This window comes from Oryctolagus cuniculus, chromosome 2 (genome assembly GCF_964237555.1).
Source record: "Oryctolagus cuniculus chromosome 2, mOryCun1.1, whole genome shotgun sequence".
NCBI classification, from domain to species: Eukaryota; Metazoa; Chordata; class Mammalia; order Lagomorpha; family Leporidae; genus Oryctolagus; species Oryctolagus cuniculus.
The window spans coordinates 119,208,929-119,228,477 of NC_091433.1; the positions used below are offsets into that span (position 1 = coordinate 119,208,929).

Sequence of the window (19,549 nt, forward strand, 5' to 3'; positions counted from 1 at the left end):
GCTATAACTAGTACTCAAACAGTACTTTACACTTTGTGTTTTTGTGTGGGTGCAAACTGTTGAAATCTTTACTTAATATATGCTAAATTGATCTTCTGTATATAAAGAGAATTGAAAATGAATCTTGATGTGAATGGAAAAGGAGAGGGAGCGGAAGAGGGGAGGGTTGCTGGTGGGAGGAAAGTTATGGAGGGGGGAAGCCATTGTAATCCATAAGCTGTACTTTGGAAATTTATATTCATTAAATAAAAGTTAAAAAAACAACAACAATACTCCTTGACAGATCCAGAAGAGAAAAGAAGCTGTAACCCAGAAGGCAACAAAGAGGAGCTGTGACCCGGCAGAGAGGAGAGAGCTGTAATACAAGAGCTGTGCTGTTCCTGGCAAATGTGAAAAGAACATGAAGAACTGTCACATGGAGAACCTGGGAAAAGAAGAATTGGCCACATCTCCCTGAGACAAAATGCAGAACCGAGTGACTGGAGCTGCGGACTCCTCCTGCCACCATCTTACAACACTGAGTCCAGAACTCTGCAACAGAACTTCGAGATGTTATTTCCCTCTAACAAGAGAAATAACAAGCAGGAAATCATTTTACTTTAAGTTTTATTATTAGGCTTGCATCACCATTCATCCTATTGCATATTTAATACTCACAAAAAAGCAAAATGCAGACACCAGTAAAGAAGCTGAATATCAACCTGAATATGTGATTTCAGTGCACTGAACATTCATTATCCTTGAGCTGCACATGGCATTTTCTTACCTTCTCTGTGGGTTACTGATGCATTTTTTCTCTTCAGTAGAGCCATATATAGTGCCTATGAAAGAGACTTAAGTTAATCATTTTTTGAAAGTTACCTTTAAATTTTGAGTTTTTGTCTTGAAGAGAGATAAATGTGGTTGCTTCCAAGGCTAGACTATTTTTTTCTTCTAAATACTCATTCCTCTTCCTTTAAGAAGCACAAAAACAATTTTCTTCAGGAACAACATACCTGACATAGTGTATTGATTGCTTTTTGGTTTGAGGAATTTTGAATGTGCAACTACATTTCTCCCTACTGAGAAACACTAAATCGTATTAGTATTACATTTTGGTAGAAGGGAGATGAAGCTAGAGCGGGGGATGGGAAGGAAAATGAGTGAGATCAACTTCGTAGGAGTAGGGCCCTTTTTTCCTCCCTGAACACATGTAGTTTGCTCTCACGTTCATTCTCTGTTTCAAATACTCACAGAGACACATAAACAAACACAGAATTTTACATTACAAGGTGCTCTGTCAATGTACTATGAATACAAAAATGAATTATACATCAATTGATTCAAGAAAGTCATTTCCAGATGACTTGATAAAATGGCTATGATTGACAAATAAAAAAATTGAAAAAGATCTCAATCATAAAATGTGTGCAGTTTATAAACAGTTAAAAAGTTAGAAATAATACTACAATGTGAGAGAGAAAATATGTTTTTCTGAATTATGGATATGAATTTGTTACAATCCCACCTTTATTGCAATTTGCATTCTGTATTATTTATTCAATTACTGCACTCAATTTATTTAAATTTTAAACTTTAAAACTTATAAAAGAATGAAATGAATTAATTACTCTGAGTCATAGAGTAGTATATTTTTAAACTAAGAGCAAGTTTGATGGGACTCCAAATAGTTCATGGAAAAATGGAATTAAATGTTAAAAATTTAAATATAAGAACTTTATTTACCAACACAACTTCCACTAACTACAAGACAGTTTTTCAAATAATGATACTGGGCTGTTCATTCCTAAAAAAACTGAGGGTCTCTTTTGGTCGTGTTTATTAGGGGTTCTGTGGGCTTCCTGTACTAGGATTTCTCTGTCCTTCTCCAAACCTGGGAAATTTTCTGCTAATATCTCACTAAAAAGGCCTTCTAATCCTTTCTCCCTCTCCATGCCTTCAGGAACTCCTAGAACCCGAATGTTGGGTTTTTTAATAGTATCCTGAAGATTCCCGACAATATGTTTCAGATTTCTAATTTCCTCTTCTTTTCTTTGGTCTGACTGTATCCTTTCCTGTTCTCTGTCTTCTAAGTCCGATATTCTCTCTTCTGCTTCACCCATTCTGTTTGTAAGGCTCTCTATTGTGTTTTTCATTTGATCTATTGAATTCTTCACTTCAGTCACTATCCCAGTTTCCTGTTGTACTAGTTGTTTCGTTTCATTTTGATTCCTCCTTAATATTTCATTTTCACGAGAGAGATTTTTCTATCTTGTCCATTAAGGATTTGTGTAGTTCCAGAATTTGTTTTTGAGAACTTCTTAATGTTCTTATCAATTTTTTGAGATCTGCTTCTTGCATTTCTTCTATGTCATCATCTTCATAGTCTTGAATTGGGGTGTCTTTTTCATTTGGGGGCGTCATGGTGACTTCCTTGTTTTTATTACCTCGGTTTTTGCGTTTGTTATTTGGCATATTGGAGATATTTGGTTTCTTCACTGTGGTGCTTTTTCTTGTTATACTATGACTCTAGATTAAGTGGACTATCTGTTTTTGATGGAGCCTTAGGGCTTGAGATGGGTGTGGCCTGAGAGCTCTGTTTGGTGTGCCAAAGGTGACACTCCCAGGTTAGGCGTGGTAAATCTCTCTCTCTCTCTTTCTTTTTTTTTTTTTTTTTTTGATTCAAAAGGGAAGTAATTCCGCACAGCTGAACGAAGTTGGAGGTAGTTAGCAGGCAAATGATATACCCACAGGAGCCAGAGATCGGAAGCTCTTTCCCAAGATCCCCACAGGGAAGCTGTTCGGCCCTCAGAGTGGGCTCAAATTCTCCTTCAGCCTCCCACTGGGTTGCCAAAGTTACGGAATTGTAGCGTCTCTGGAGAGTGCTCACGTGAATTCTGTGAGTTCTCTCCCCCACCGTCTCTTTTTTCACAGTCTCAGTTCAGTAGCACCACCAATTTACTAGGTCCTAATCTCCTGTTAATTTGCCCCGCCCAGAGTCAGGTTTTTCTGCTAGGCTCAGGGCTGGTGCAGACCTGAGGTCGCTCTGCTTATGACATATGTCCAAGATGGCGCCTGCTCTTTGTCTTGCTCGCCCTTGAGAGGTGAGCGGAGAGAGAGAAACCCGTGTCCGTACTAGTCACCCTTTTTTTTTTTCTCTCTCTCTCTCTCTCTTCCAGTTAGCCTTGTGAACTTCCCCCCCCCAGGGGTCGTTCCCTCTAGTCTCCTCTCTCTGCTTGCCTGCCGGTGTCTCGGGCTATTGAGGTTCGGCTCACCTCGCGTTCCAGCGCTGGTGTGTTGAGTCTGCCGCTGATGTCCCGAACTGTGGGCTCCCACGCTCTCCACGCAGGTCCGCTGTGAGTCACGCGTTCCGGAAGAGTTTCTTCTGCTGTTTCCTCCCCTACTCTTCCTTGAACCTGCAGTATCTCCACTTTTATTAAACTATCTCTCCCCAGACTATCAGTGTGCTCCCTTCCTATTCCGCCATCTTGCCGGAACCCTCCCGTACCAAAGACCTAAATCTATGACCTGACACCATCAAGTTACTAGAGAACATTGGAGAAACCCTTCAAGATATTGGCACAGGCAAAGAATTTCTGGGAAAGACCCGGGAGGCACAGGCAGTCAAAGCCAAAATCAACTATTGGGATTGCATCAAATTGAGAAGTTTCTGTACTGCAAAAGAAACAGTCAGGAGAGTGAAAAGACAACCGACAGAATGGGAAAAAATATTTGCAAACTATGCAACAGATAAAGGGTTAATAACCAGAATCTACAAAGAGATCAAGAAACTCCACGAAAACAAAAGCAACAACCCACTTAAGAGATGGGCCAAGGACCTCAATAGACATTTTTCAAAAGAGGAAATCCAAATGGCCAACAGGCACATGAAAAAATGTTCAAGGTCACTAGCAATCAGGGAAATGCAAATCAAAACCACAATGAGGTTTCACCTCACCCCGGTTAGAATGGCTCACATGCAGAAATCTACCAACAACAGATGCTGGCGAGGATGTGGGGAAAAAGGGACACTAACCCACTGTTGGTGGGAATGCAAACTGGTCAAGCCACTATGGAAGTCAGTCTGGAGATTCCTCAGAAACCTGAAGATAACCCTACTGTTCGACCCAGCCATCCCACTCCTTGGAATTTACCCAAAGGAATTTAAATTGGCAAATAAAAAAGAGGTCTGCACCCTAATGTTTATTGCAGCACATTTAACAATAGCCAAGACCTGGAACCAACCTAAATGCCCATCAACAATAGACTGGATAAAGAAATTATGGGATATGTACTCTTTAGAATACTATACCGCAGTAAGAAACAACGAAATCCAGTCATTTGCAACAAAATGGAGGAATCTGGAACACATCATGCTGAGTGAAATAAGCCAGTCCCAAAGGGACAAATACCATATGTTCTCCCTGATCGGTGACGACTGACTGAACACCAAGAGGGAAACCTGTTGGAGTGAGGTGGACACTATGGGAAACGGTGGCTTGATCAGCATAGCCCTGACTGTTAATGAACAACTTAATACATTATCCCTCTTAGTAGTTTTTTTATCTGTTCTACTTAATATGACTGGTTTAGATCTGTAATTGATGCAGTTATTCTTAAGTGTTGAAAATTAACTGAAATGTGATCCCTGTTGAACATGGTGGTGGGAATGGGAGAGGGAAGAGATGTATAATTTGGGACATGCTCAGGCTGACTTGCCCCAAGTGGTGGAGTTGGAAGCATACCAGGGGATTCCAATTCAATCCCATCGAGGTGGCATGTACCAATGCCATCTCACTGTTCCAGGTGATCAATTTCAGTTCACAGTTGGTCATGGTGAAGGGACTGGGAGTCAAAGGGAGCACATAGACAAGTCTAGTACCTGCTAACGCTAACTGATGGAGTAAATAAAGGGGAGAGTGATCCAACATGGGAAGTGAGATACTCAGCAGACTCATAGAATGGCAGATGTCCTAAATAGCACTCTGGCCTCAGAATCAGCCCTAAAGGCATTCGGAGCTGGCTGAAAAGCTCATGAGAGTATTTCAGGCATGGAAAGCCAAGACACTCTGGCAAAAGATCTCTGCGAGTGAGATCCCAGTGGAAAGAACAGGTCATCAAAGAAGGAGGTACCTTTCTCTGAAGGGAGGAGAGAACCTCCACTTTGACTATGACCTTGTCTAAACAAGATAAGAGTCGGAGAACTCAGAGGGCTTCCATAGCCTTGGAAACTCATGACTGGAGCATAGGGAGATTACTGATGCCATAGACAGGAGTGTCAATTGGTAAAGTCAACAACAGGAGTCACTGTGCACTTACTCCTCATGTAGGATCTCTATCCTTAATGTGCTGTACATTGAGATTTAATGCTATAACGAGTACTCAAACAATATATTTCACCTTGTGTTTCTATGGGGGTGCAAACTGTTGAAATCCTTACTTAATGCATACCTAACTGATCCTCTGTAAAAAAAAAAAAAAAAAAAAAAAAAAAAGAAATTATCAATTCCCAACTTGACTCTCACTGGGATTAAACATGACAATAGGTCTGCTCTGATTTCATCATCATTTAAAAAAAATCATCTATTATTTTTCACTTTATGTTTCTATGTGGGAGCAAACTGTTGAAATCCATACTTAATGTATACTAAGCTGATCTTCTGTATATTAAGATAATCGAAAATGAATCTTGATGTGAATGGAAGGGGAGAGGGAGTGGGAAAGGGGAGGGTGGTGGGTGGGAGGGACGGTATGGGGGGGAAAGCCATTGTAACCCATGAGACGTACTTTGGAAATTTATATTCATTAAATAAAAGATAAAAAAAAAAAAAACTTAAAAAAAAAAAAAAAAACAAAAAAAAAACATGACAATAGGTCTGCTCTGATTTCATCATCATTTAAAAAAAATCATCTATTATTTTTCACTTTATGTTTCTATGTGGGAGCAAACTGTTGAAATCCATACTTAATGTATACTAAGCTGATCTTCTGTATATTAAGATAATCGAAAATGAATCTTGATGTGAATGGAAGGGGAGAGGGAGTGGGAAAGGGGAGGGTTGTGGGTGGGAGGGACGGTATTGGGGGGGAAGCCATTGTAATCCATAAGTCGTACTTTGGAAAATTATATGCATTAAATAAAAGTTTAAAAAAAAAACCAAAAAAACAAAAAAAAAAACAAAAAAAAACAACTGAGGGTCCAAGTCAATGCAGTCTTTTTTTTTAACATTATTAACTGAATGGAAAAATACACATATTTTAAGGGTTTTTTATGATTAGGAAATGTAAAGTTAGAGGGAGTCAAATCAGGACTGTGACACTGATTCGTAATGATTTCTCATCTTGGGGATCTGCCCTTGTTCAATGCTAGATATTGGCAAGAGCATTGTCAGGGTTATGGTGGAGAAAAACTCCCTGATGAAGCTTTCCTGGGCATTTTTCTAAATAAGCTTTGTCTAACTTTCATGAAACATTTTCATAAGCAAATGTTATCATCATTCTTTGGCCTTCCAGAGAGTCAAGAAGAAAGTGGTTTGAATATCCTTTCAACACTCTTGTAATGACCCTTGCTTTTCACTAGTCTACTTTTGCTTTGGTTGAACCTCTTCCACCTCTTGGCTATCTTTTTTTTTTTTTTTTTTTTTGATTCATTTTTATCTTTAGGATCTTACTGACAAAGCCACGCTTCATCCGCCCTTATACTTATCAGAAGAAATGCTTCATATCCTTCATCCCACATTTAAAAAAAAATTCCATTGAAGTCTCAATGCATCAGCTTTCATGTCCATTGAGTAAAACAGTTTGTTCTAGTTGAATTTTTCAGTCAGAATTGTTTAAACTGAGCCAGCTGAGATACCTACACTGTTGGCTATTATTTCTCCTGTGAATTGTTGATCCTTTTCAATTAAGAGAAGAACAAGATTATTTTTTCCCTGAAAATTGATGCAAATGTTCTGTGGCTGCAGGCTTCATCTTCAATATCATCTCATCCACTTATAACGAGTCATGATTTTGTAAACTGTTGAGTTTTTTGGAGCATTGTCCTCACGCACTTTCTGTAAAACATCAATGATTTCACCATTCTTAAACCCAAGATTCATCATATATTTGATGCTTGTTACTTCAATTTGAGCAAAAATCATGCTGGAATGATGGGGACATCTCAAACTGATGTCTTTCTCAATGCTTCAAACTAGATTGCATTCAATCATGTCATAACAAATTAGTACAAGTTGATTTGGGTACAAAAAATAAAATCTATGCAGTTCTTTACAAAATATTTGTTTTCCATGGATTGCTTGAATAGCCCTCTAATTTGGGAAATAATCAATTTTTCATAAGGATGTTAATAAATGGATGTACTCAATTAGAAAGATATGTTAATTGTTTATATAGCCAAGTCCTTATGTTCTCAATTGCAGAAACAAGTCCTATGGATATTAAATGATTAGTTCAAATACATAGAATATGGATTGTATGTTGGTGCTACAGTTTGCATGGTGCTGACACTGAAACCACATTATCTGGACTTAGATTCCAGTGTTGTACAGCATATCAAATGTACTCTCTAATAAAGTGATAATGTGTATATAGGTCCAAAAATGGATTCCTGATTAATAAAAATGCAATCTGGAGGGAAAAAATACCAGCTCTGAATAAATTAAAAAATGCTCAGAGAAAAAGAAATATGAGTCACTTCTTACTTGATTATACTAAAAATCCCTTCCTTTGTTTCAGCATGAACATCAGATTGGATTTAAGTGCAATCATTATCTTAGCTACAACCTTGACCCTTCACTCAAGTGTAGATTTTTGGCAAGCATGGCTCTCCCCAGTCGTTCTCAGCTAGAGTCTGAAAACACTTATCTGTCAGGAATACGTTTGCAACACATCAGCTAGTCCAAAAAAAGCCCCTAAACTGTCAGAGTATTTTCCAATCATTAAGTAAAATCAAACTACAAAAAATCTTGTCTTCATAAATCCAGCTCCTCTTTTTCATAAAAGCTTCATTTTGCATAATTAATTTTAGTTATTATAAGTGGATAACATATAAATTACATGAAAACAATTAGTTTGCTCAACTTTATATCACAAGCTTAAATCTATTTAGAATGTCTATCCATATAGAGATGTTTAAGAAAGCTGATTTCAAATGTGATAGAATCAGTTTTCAATAATGCTTTAATATCTTTTATAATCCTAAGGAACAAACATGGATATGAAACTGGCAATCTTCTTTCTAGAATGTGTGCCAGAGATAATCTGTCAGTTTTTTGTTTGTGATTCCATTTAATAAACAGATTGATTTGAAAGAAAAATAAATCTTTATAATGACATATTTAGTTTCCATTATCAGTATTTACAATCATGGAAAATAAGCACAAAAAGGAGAATCTAATGGAATAAGAATCATTCTAACAAAAGTGTGCAAAAGATATAAGCTAAAATGATAGAATATGATTCAAAGAAAGTAGGAAGTCCAAAATTAGCATAACAAATGAGAAACAGGAGGATACTGCAAAAGTTCATAGAAAATCAAATTTAAAAATAAATACAATTTGGTACAAAAATATTCGAAAGTTTTTTCATAATATGAATTTTTCCTAAAGTTTTTGAATGCCACTTTCTTATATTGTTTATTTATTAGCTTATAGAAAACATATTTCACAAATTTACTTTTAAATGCAATCTGCCTGAAATTAGGGCATTATAAGTTAAGAAAGTGTGATATATGTATAAAAGAGGGTAAAAAATAATGAAACACAAAACCCAGAAAAATGGGCACGTGATTTCTATGAAAGCTTTTCCTGTAGAATAATAGCAAAGATTGGTCTTGAAATAAATGTTATTTTTACCAAAAAACAGAAACAAACAAAACAGGAAAGGAGCAGAGGAGTAAGACAGACAATTTCTAAACAGTAACTGCTCTACTGAAAATAAACTCACAGAAGAAAATTAGGCTCCCTTGCTAAATGCCAGCAAAGTTGAAATGAGAACTCTAATTAAAGACTTCTACCTTTGCCACACTGTGATGAGAGGCCTGGCCCCACCCTGACTTTTGTACGTGTGTGTGTGTGTGTGTGTGTGTAGGTGTAGGGGGAATCAACAGATAGGTGCTCTCTCTGCCTCTATCTCTATCTGCTTACTAATTTATTTTTTTACTCATTTACTTTTTAAAGAAGAAGAAATGTAAGTGTAACTGGTTGGGAGGGAAATATAAACAAATAAAGTGAAGTAGGTAGCAATCAGATAAGTAAGGGAAATGTGAAAACTGTAGAACCTATAGACGGTTTCAAGTAGGTGGCACTTTTAGAAATAGAGTTAGCTTGTCATATCAATAACAGTGGCAACGCCAGGGTAGAAGAGAAGAGGCAGGATGTATAGTGAAATAGTGAATTGATAATAACCTTGATTTCAGGACATATTTTACATGAGATGGATCTTAAGATGTTTGGAGGAAAATTTTCTGCAGGACTTACAGTTCTGTTCCAATAGAAAAATGACCAGGGAGTTAGTTTAACTGTTTTCCAGTTAATGGATGGCTTAGTTCTACAGAAATAATTCAAGGACCTTCAATATCATCTGTGTAAATATGTTGGCTACTGTAACGGTTGTGATTTACTTAAATTCCTCAAACTCATCTAGATTTTGATTTTGATTTCTTATTGAAGTTTTAATTAAACTGAATCCTTAGAAAGTCTTAGTTTTCACACTTCTTGTTATTAGAGCTTTTTAATTTTTTCAGTCTTCCAGGATCACTTCAGAACAAAGTGATGTGAATAATCTCATTTTTTATAGTCATGGCCTTCCAAACAAGCATTAATACCAATCTGGGACAAATAATAACCCTTAACTGTGAAAGAATAACTGAATACCACATATCCCAGAGAGTGTGGAAAGTCTCTGGGGAGAAAAATCTATCCAGATAAATATCTATCTATTCATCTTTATATATAAATATAATATATAATTATATTTATATATATAAATATCTATATCTATAGATATGTGTCTATATGTAATTAGATGAATAGATAGATAGATATAGAAATATTTATACTTCAAAATGGGGATGAAAGTTGAAGGTATATAATTCTCCACTAAATGACTGTGTAGTATTTAGGAGCAGTTTTCTTTTCTTCTCTCCATTAAAGGAGTGGGTGAATAACCATATCAGATTCAGATTCATAATTTTAAAAATATTTTTATTTATTTCTTTGAGAGTCAGAGAGAGACAAAGAAAGAATGGGGGTGGGGAGGGGAAAGAAAAAGAAAAAGATAAAGTGACACAGATAGATAGAGATAGCTTGCCACTGAATTAATGCCCAAATTCCCCCCAATGGCCAAGGCTGGGCCAGGATGAATCCAGAAGCCAGGAACCCAACCTCGCTCTCCAATGTGGGTATAAGGCCTAAGTACATGGACCATCAATTGCTGCCTTCCAGGGTGTGCATTAGCTAGAACCTGGATTTGAAAGGAAAGCCAAGATTCAAACTCAGCCACTCCACATGGAATGCTGGTGTCCCAACTGGTATCATCACTGGCATGCCAAAGCCTGCTCTAGATTCATAGTTTCTGTATTTCTTTCCTGAGGTGCAAGGTCCTCTCTTTTCACAGGAAGAATGACTGCCCTCATCAACTTGCTTGGAAGGAAAGAAAATGATGCATGGGGGACCAATGCATTTATGGCTATAAGGAGCAGTAAATTTACCTCTGATCCCAAAATCTCATATTTTCTTTCACATAAACAAATATAGATGACAAAGATGACTCTGATTGTACTGTTTAAAGTAGAACAAGGAAACAACCTAATTATTATTCATTTCACCTCTCCCACTTCTTTTTTAATTTTCCTTAATATATGCATTAAAATTGTAACTGTTTATCTTTCACACTAGACTTAAAAAGTCCGGGAATTTTAGGTATTAATCTTCACAAGTAGGTTTCAATATATAACATCTACACATCAATGAATACTCCTGGCTGAGCTTATTCCCAATGCTAATATTTTGCAAAGGGCTGGTAAGTATTCCATGGATGTTTTGCATTAACTCATCATATTTATTCATGAAATATCAGGTTATGTGTAATTTATAATTGTGTGGATATGGCCACAATTGTCAGAAATACTATATTTTGGCCACTGAACTTCAAACATTAGGCTTGGTAAATTTATCCATCATTTATGGAATAAAAAAGGAAGGATAAAAGCTTAATATGACAGGGAAAATTGAATAAAATGGCTTTTCTCTCTCTCCACAGAAAAATTGGTGACAGAGAGGTAATAGAGTGAAACAAATAATTACTCCATTCATAGAAATAATAAAAAAATCTTTCTCACATACACATATAATCAGCAAGAATTGAGAATTCAAATCAGGCCAGAGAGTGCTGATGATATAATCACTAGTACCATTTTAGAGGTATACTTAAGACATAGTTAAGGAATTTAGGGTTTTATGACAAATGCTGATTACCTTTACAGAGACAAAATGGACACGGCATGCAGATCATTTCCATTCTGATGCTGAATGTTAGTGTAAGGGGATGCAAAAAATGCATTTCTGCCAGAAACTGTGAATGCAAACCTAGATCATAGCTATTATCACATGGCTTGAAAAATGTTTATTTTGATGCAATGAAGTTGATATAGACATCATATCATTACAACACTTTTAGGTTAGTGAGTAAATTCTTTTTTTTTCCCTTAAAGATTTTATTTATTTATTTATTTGAGAGGTAGAGTTACAGACAGTGAGAGAGAGAGACAGAGAGAAAGGTCTTCCTTCTGCTGGTTCACTCCCCAAATGGCCGTGATGGCGGGAGCTGTGCTGATCTGAAGCCAGGAGCCAGGTGCCTCCTCCAGGTTGCCCGTATGGGTGCAGGAGCTCAAGCACTTGGGCCATCCTCCATTGCTTTCCAAGGTCACAGCAGAGAGCTAATTCGGAAGAGGAGCAGCCAGGATTAGAACTTGCACCTATATGGGATGCTGGCACCGCAGGCAGAGGAATAACCTAGTGCGCTACGGTGCTGGCCCCTAGTGAGTAAATTCTAATCTTGTATTTGCTTCATTATTAAGGACTGTGATTACTGATGCATTTTCAAAGGAAGTTTTATGATAATATAATTTCCTGTTAAATAGTACAGATTTCAAAATTAAATTGTGTCATAAGTTTCTCTTATTGTCACTGTTATTGGATACATATTGAGAATATTTTGTTATCCAGAATAAAATAATTTGGAAAATATCAACAAATTAAAGGATCCTGTCATCTGAACTAACTTGTACCTAATGACAATTGAATGCATTGGGAATATCAGGCATAGTTCTCAGAATATTTCCTGTACATCCATATCTTCTTGCTGTTCCTATGCAGGATGCTATATGCATTGTCATTAAAAGGGTAAACTGAGACAGTGATCCAAGATGGCTGAATAGGGTATAGCTACACTCAATTCAGCTGCTCTTGGCTATGCAAAGATGAAAGGAACGACCACGTCTTCTGGGGTTTCAATGCTGGAAATTCTGGGGGAAGAAGTAAAAAAAAAAAATGAAGACTCCATGGAATAAGAGAGAAGACAAAGACACCACTACAGCCAGCCACAGCTACAGGGTACAGTCAACAACAGACTGCAAGCTGCCATTTTACCATGTCAAGATAGCCACATGCTCCACCCCTCACAGTTTCAGCTGATAGTGAATTCCATTGTCACCCACTGACTTCTACTTCAGCCTGTGGAGCTGATTTGGTTTAATAATGCTTCCTCCCTTTCCCCATTCCTGCAGAGTGCCATACTGCTGCAGAAAGCTGCACAGCACGCCTCTGTTCCACACCTACCAGCATCAGAGTCAGAGACAGGCAACATGTGGGACAAAGGACAAATCCTCTGCATTCTGAAACTTTGGGAGTTTTGGGGCATTAGCCACAGAGCTGGGCTCACACATTCTATGTAAGCGAGAATGATACACCTTATTTTCTGGGGCTAACACCAGAAGCAGTCAATTAAAAAAAATCTACTCCCACCCTGAGAGATTTGGATAATGACAGCACTACCCTGCAACGCCAGGACTGCACCACTCAGTTCAAAATTTTGCAGTGCCACTGGAAACTACCTGAGCAGGGTTCAGTTCACATCCCTTAGTCCTAGGACTATGGTTTTTGTGCTATAAGCTAGAGCATCACTTGGACTCCCCTAGTAGGAACTGAGGAAGAGTCCATCTGTATCACACAGTTCTAGAGCCACAATAATTGATGTCACAAGCAAGCATTACTCAGGCTTTCCAGTAGGACAAGGGGACAGCCATCCTTGTATCAGCACCAAGAACAAGGCCCCAGGTAACACAATCACCAGGGAGACTGACACTAAACTCTCTGCAGACCAAAGATACATATCCTAGGAAACCCTCATTCATCTCAAAGCCACACTCCTATCCTTACGAAGTGCAGCATGGTGTCACTTATAGACACAACTAATATTAAGGCAAAGGAAATCACTCAGTGACTACACTCCCAGGCTCACCTAGAAACAAAGCAGCAAGCCAGATGATACCCTGCATTCCAGCTAAGTCATAAACTCTTCCAATAAAACCTACTCAGCAAGGAAGAAGGGAAAATTACACATGATGCACAGATGTTGATGTAGGGAAACAGGAGACGTGAAGAAGCAAAGCACATGATGTCTCCAAAAGAACACAATAGGCCTCCAGAATTAGACCCAGAACTGAAGTAAATCTGTGAAATGATAGATATAGAATCCAAAATAATGATTGTAAGGAAACTCAATGAGATGCAAGAGAGTACAGACAGATTAAAGAAAAGAGAAAAATCAGTAAGTGACATAAATGAAATTATTACCAAGGAGGTAGATAGAACACATTAAGAACCAAATAGAAATTTTGGAGATGAATTAGTTAATCAGTGAAATAAAAATATGATTCAGACCAAGTAGAGGAAAGAATTTCTGACTTAGAGGGCAACACTTTTGAAATAACCCAGACAGTAATAAAGATAGAAGAATTAAAAGGAATGAAGAAAGTTTACACACAATATGGGACATTATTAAATGACCAAATATTCATATTATAGATACTCCTGAAGGAGAAGAAAAAGAAAAATAATTGAGAACATAATAAACTAAATTATAGTTGAAAATTTCCCAGGTGTTGAAAGAGACATAGACATACAGATAAAAGATGCTCCAAGAACACCAGGCAGACTGAACTAAGAAAGATTTTCTCCAAGGAATATTGTACTCAAATTGTCAAAAGTTAAAGACAAGGGGAGAATCCTAAAAACAGCAAGAGATAAAAAAGCCCAGTTAAATATAATGCAAAATCAATCAGATTACTATCAGACTTCTCAGCAGAAACCCCACAGGCGGGAGAGAATGTGATGATATATTGAAGGTCTTAAAAAAAAAATAAAAAAACTTCCACCAAGAATATTATATCCTGCAAAGCTATCCTTTAGAAGTGAATGATAAATAAGCTGTTTTTTTCAGATATGCAAAAACAGAATTCACCATCATCAGATGAATCTTACAAGAAATTCTGAAGGGCATTCTGCATTAGAAGTAAAAATGAAAACACATGACACCACTAAATTCGCTAACAGGGCAGGTAGACTCATTATGCAATCAACAAAATGACATGCTTAGTTCTTATCTACCAACACTAACCTTGGATGTAAGTGGATTGAATTCTCCAGCCAAAAGACTCAGGTTGTGAAACAGAGCAGCTGGAACGTGATCAGCATTCTAATATGGGATGCTGATGTGGCAAGTGGCAGCTCAACCTACTGTACCACAGTGCCTTCCCTAACCCTATTTCCTGTAAGTAAATGCTCTAAGCAGTCCACCCTTGGTGAGGGTTTCACCATAATTTTATTAGCAGATGATCTCCCAGGAATTAGTTGTAAATATGCAATTATAATTCTGTAATGCCAGATGCTAGAATGAATTAAAACTTTGTACAAAATGCAGCTTCTAGTTTTGGTGTTGAAAATGAGTGGGTAACCTCCAAACTCTTCCAAATTTCTGTTTAAAATTTACTGTAACACAAATTCTACAGAATGGAATAAATTTTTAAACCAACATTAAAATTCTCAGCAAATTTTTTCCTGATGTGACTTGATAAGCTATAAACACTTGAAATATCATAGATGATAGCAAATATGACAACTGACGTATAGTTGTAACACTGGACACATGCTCAAAAGATATCTGTGCTCATTTTATTCTATTGAGGTTGTTAACAAAGGATATTTTTTGAATATTTACTAAAAAACAGCCTGAGTTTATGTGATACATCTGATAATAAAGCATGTGTTTCCTAGGCTTTCATATATTTATCAACACAATCTATTATCATTATACAAGTAAAGTCAATGTTTATCTTAAAAACATTAAATTTTTCATTATTATTTCAGATAACTTATGAGTTTCCTTCAACATGATCCTAATAATTGAAGTATCATTCACTTAAAAATTGAAATTAAATAATCATGTGGCAAACTCAGCATTGCTTTTGATTAAATGAAAAGTCACCCTCTTTTGTGTAAAGATGAGTGTAACACACTTCCCTCCATATTGAGTTACCTTAAGACAAGCAATGTGATGCTCTACTCTCAGTCTGGCACTCCTCAATACTTAAAAAATGTACTCTCCCACTTGTACTTGTTATCTCAATCATCAACTAACCTGAGCAAAAAACAAAACAAAACAAAACAAAACAAAACAAAAACCTATGCAAAATTCTAGAATCTTATCTCACTCCAAGTATTCACTAATTCAATGCCACTTCCTTGACTTCTATTATTCTAATGACTCTTTATGTTTCTCAGCAAAATTCCATTATCCATAACCAGTTCTATTTCAGAATCATTGTTCATTCCTTTCTTTTAACCATTTTCCATCTAATTTGTGTTCAAGCACTTCTTCCAAAACTGGATCAAGTTACTTCTGTTTGAGGTCCTCAATGGCTTTGCCTAATGTAGAGTACTAGAAATCATTGCTACCTATATTTCCAACACCTAAGGGAATACCTAGCATATCGATAAATGCACACATAAACACACATACACATACCACCCCAAGGTGAAATAATTTGGATAGGTGTACTTGTTTTGTAGCACCTGCTTCGTTCATTGAAACAGTAGAGAGTCCTCCTTTTTTTTAAAGATTTATTATTTGCTTTGAAAATCAGAGAGAGAGAGAGAGAGAGAGATCTTCCATCTGCTGGTTCACTCCTCAGATGGCCACAATTGCCAGGGCTGGGCCAAGCCAAAGCTAGGACCAGGAGCTTCATTCAGGTCTCTAATGTGGGTGGCAAGGCCTCAAGCACTAAAGATTTTCAGACAAAAGGTACTTTATCCTCTCCCCAAATTAGGGGAAAACAGTTTAGCCACTGGAGACCGTTTTAGACACTCATCAGTCTTAAGAAGGTACCAGAGGAATTTAAAAATGTTGAATAACTAGATTTATCTGTCATTTGTTTGCTTTAACCCCAATATATTACCCATATAGGCTTAAAAATCTTTTTTTCTTGCATGTTACTTTTCTATATATTTACTGTTCTTTGTTAAAGATGCTATATAAGCTGGACTCCAAAACCAACTCTTTGAAAACTACTCATTCTATGGATGCTTCCCATGAGTACATGAACTATACATATTAATACACTTCTGCTTGATTTTCTCTTATTAATCTATCCTTTGTAACAAGAGTCTGTTCCAATTGCAATTTTACAGGAGTTATTATTTCCCTCTACAATACTTACAGAATACTAGGTACTGTGCTGAGTGATGTGCCCTGATAGTTTAAAGTTACATAAGGAAGTTGTACTTCAACAATTATGACATGCATATAAAGGTGATGTTTCAAGAAGACAGAGATGAAGTGATTTGAAAATTAAGTTGTGGAAGAGGAAATGAGCTCAAAAAAGGGAACAATGCATATCAATGAAGGCTCCAGAAGGACGTGGCATTCAACTTAAACTCTTGCTAAGTCCGGGTTTGCCAGTTTTCAGGCAGGCAGCTCTCAAGCATAGTTTGGATCCCCAGTCTCCACATCCATGCATCCATGAATCATGCTACTCTTCTGCCTTGAAATTTTAAATTCTTGTCCCTCCATTTTTCCTTTGTTCCCCATCATTCAAGATATCTTTGTTACTGCAAATATCATAAATGTTAACTAAAACTGCTAAAGAGTTGTTTTTGTTTACGTAAAGGAAATCTGGATGAAACATGTTGATAGTTTAGGCTATGGCTCATTGATATTTTCATGAACACTAAAGCTTTACTATTTGCTATCCTCTGTCTTTCACCAATTTCTTCCCTCATGGGGGCACACTGTGTATAGATGTCCCCGCTTCACTTAGATAATACTACAATGAGAAAGAAACTGGGCATTGCATTCATCCTTCACTTTTACTAGGGAGGAAGATTTTTCAGGAGCCCCCTGAGTACTTCCTCAGTTCCCATTCACTAACACAGGGTCACAAGCCATTACTTTAGCTGCAGGAGGGAAGGGTAAAAATTAAAATATGGTGCTTTAGTATTTATACTGGAAAACAAGCTATGTCAGAAACTGTTTTATAAAAAAGGATGAAATTGACATTATTTTAAATTAGTTACCTAATTAATTTTGTATACATGAAAATTAGGCAACATGATGCTTATACATACACACACACACGTACATATATACATATACCCTTAATTGAGTGATTATTGTAAATAACCAACTTTACACATCCATCATCCCATACTTAGAGTTATTACAGCTTTTTTTTTCAAGACAAGGTTGACTTTTGAAAAAAAAAATTTGTTAATGTATTTGAGATGAGTTCTATGCTGTATCTCCAATATATATATTGATTATGTTTTACAGCAAAAAAAAAAAAAATTGTCAATGTCTTCCTGAACAATATATAAATGCTGCTTTGGAACTCTGCTCTCAAATCATTGGAGTTGGCCCTGATATCATATCTCAGTAAACTGACAAAAAACTAACTTTGTCAATTCCAAGGTTATATATGAAATTTATTTATTCATTTACTTGAAAGTCAAAGTTACACAGAGAGGAGAGGCAGAGAGAGAGAGAGAGGTCTTCCATCCGCTGGTTCACTCCCCAGATGGCCTCAACGACTGGATTTGCGCTAGTCCAAAGCCAGGAGCCAAGAGCTTTTTCCAGGTCTCCAACCTGGGTGCATGGGCCCAAGGACTTGGGCCATCTTCTACTGCTTTCCCAGGCCATAGCAGAGAGCCGGATCAGAAGTGGAGCAGCCAGGACTCGAACCGGCATCCATAGGGGATGCCAGCACTGCAGGCCGCGGCTTTACCCACTACGCCACAGTGCCAGCCCCTACCCTGTTTTTTAATAGACATATTTTTGTGGTTTTGATATCCCAAATCCTCTTCATGAACAACAAATAATTTTGCAGTTTGCAGTCATAATATTCAAAACTCTCATGAGTGTAAAATTGTGTAAAAATTACTGACTTAACTGAACTTCTTTTTTTCACTATGCTTAAAAACTAAACACATTCAGGCCAGCGCCACGACTCACTAGGCTAATCCTCCACCTCGCAGCACTGGAACACCGGGTTCTAGTCCCGGTCGGGGCACCGGATTCTGTCCCAGTTGCCCCTCTTCCAGGCCAGATCTCTGGCTGTGGCTAGGGAGTGCAGTGGAGGATGGCCCAAGTCCTTGGGCCCTGCACCCCATGGGAGACCAGGAGAAGTATCTGGCTCCTGCCATCGGATCAGCGCGGTTCGCAGGCCGCAGCGCGTTGGCCGTGGCGGCCATTGGAGGGTGAACCAACAGCAAAGGAAGACCTTTCTTTCTGTCTCTCTCTCTCACTGTCCACTCTGCCTATATATATATAAAAAAAAAAAAAATCCCTAAACACATTCAGAATTGTCATTAAGGCTTGCATTGCACACACTTGCTCTTTTTTTGCAATACTCAATACTTAGTCATATAAGTTGTTTGATTAATAGCTTTCATATTTGATCACCTGGGACATTGTTTCTGTCCTTGAGTTCCCTCAATAAATTTCATTCCACGAAATGTTGGATTTTCCTTTTTTTTCTTTCTCTCTACATATTCCACCTTTTAGTGGCAGATTTCCATAAAGGACCATGACACAAGGGAGCAGACAAGAGGAGCCTACAGAAGGGACTACAGGTGTGAATTCAAAAAAGAAAGAGGGAAACATTAAAAAAAAAAAAAAAAAAAAAAACAACACTGGAGGTCTTCATCATGGAAGCTGATTTAGATGCATTGCAGATCAGATCCCATTGCCACCTGCGTAACCAGTTTCACCAAGCATGAACTCCCCTCCCCAATGTTTCCGGCTCCCCTTCTTTTGCCTAAATTCTCTGATAAAACAAAATTTCCCTTTTCTGATCCTGAAGGAGTTGTTCTGTACTTAAAACCAACTACAAAAGTCTTACGTGACAGTAGTTTGCAGAGTAAGAAAAAAAAAAAAAAAAGCCTGACCTGCATTCAAGACTCGTATTGCTCTCAGGCAACCTTTGAAACTGAATTGATTGGAAAATAATGATAAT

The 19,549-nt window shown here is 37.4% G+C and overlaps 1 long non-coding RNA gene across 1 annotated transcript in view; it reads right to left on the bottom strand.

Annotated features, from left to right (window-relative positions):
- Positions 1 to 349: 349 nt before the first annotated feature.
- LOC103347642 (uncharacterized) overlaps positions 350 to 19,549 on the bottom strand; it is a 57,909-nt gene continuing 38,709 nt past the window's right edge. Inside the window, exon 4 of the long non-coding RNA XR_011386906.1 lies at positions 350 to 821. This is a non-coding gene — a long non-coding RNA (uncharacterized lncRNA). The remainder of the gene's footprint in view (positions 822 to 19,549) is intronic.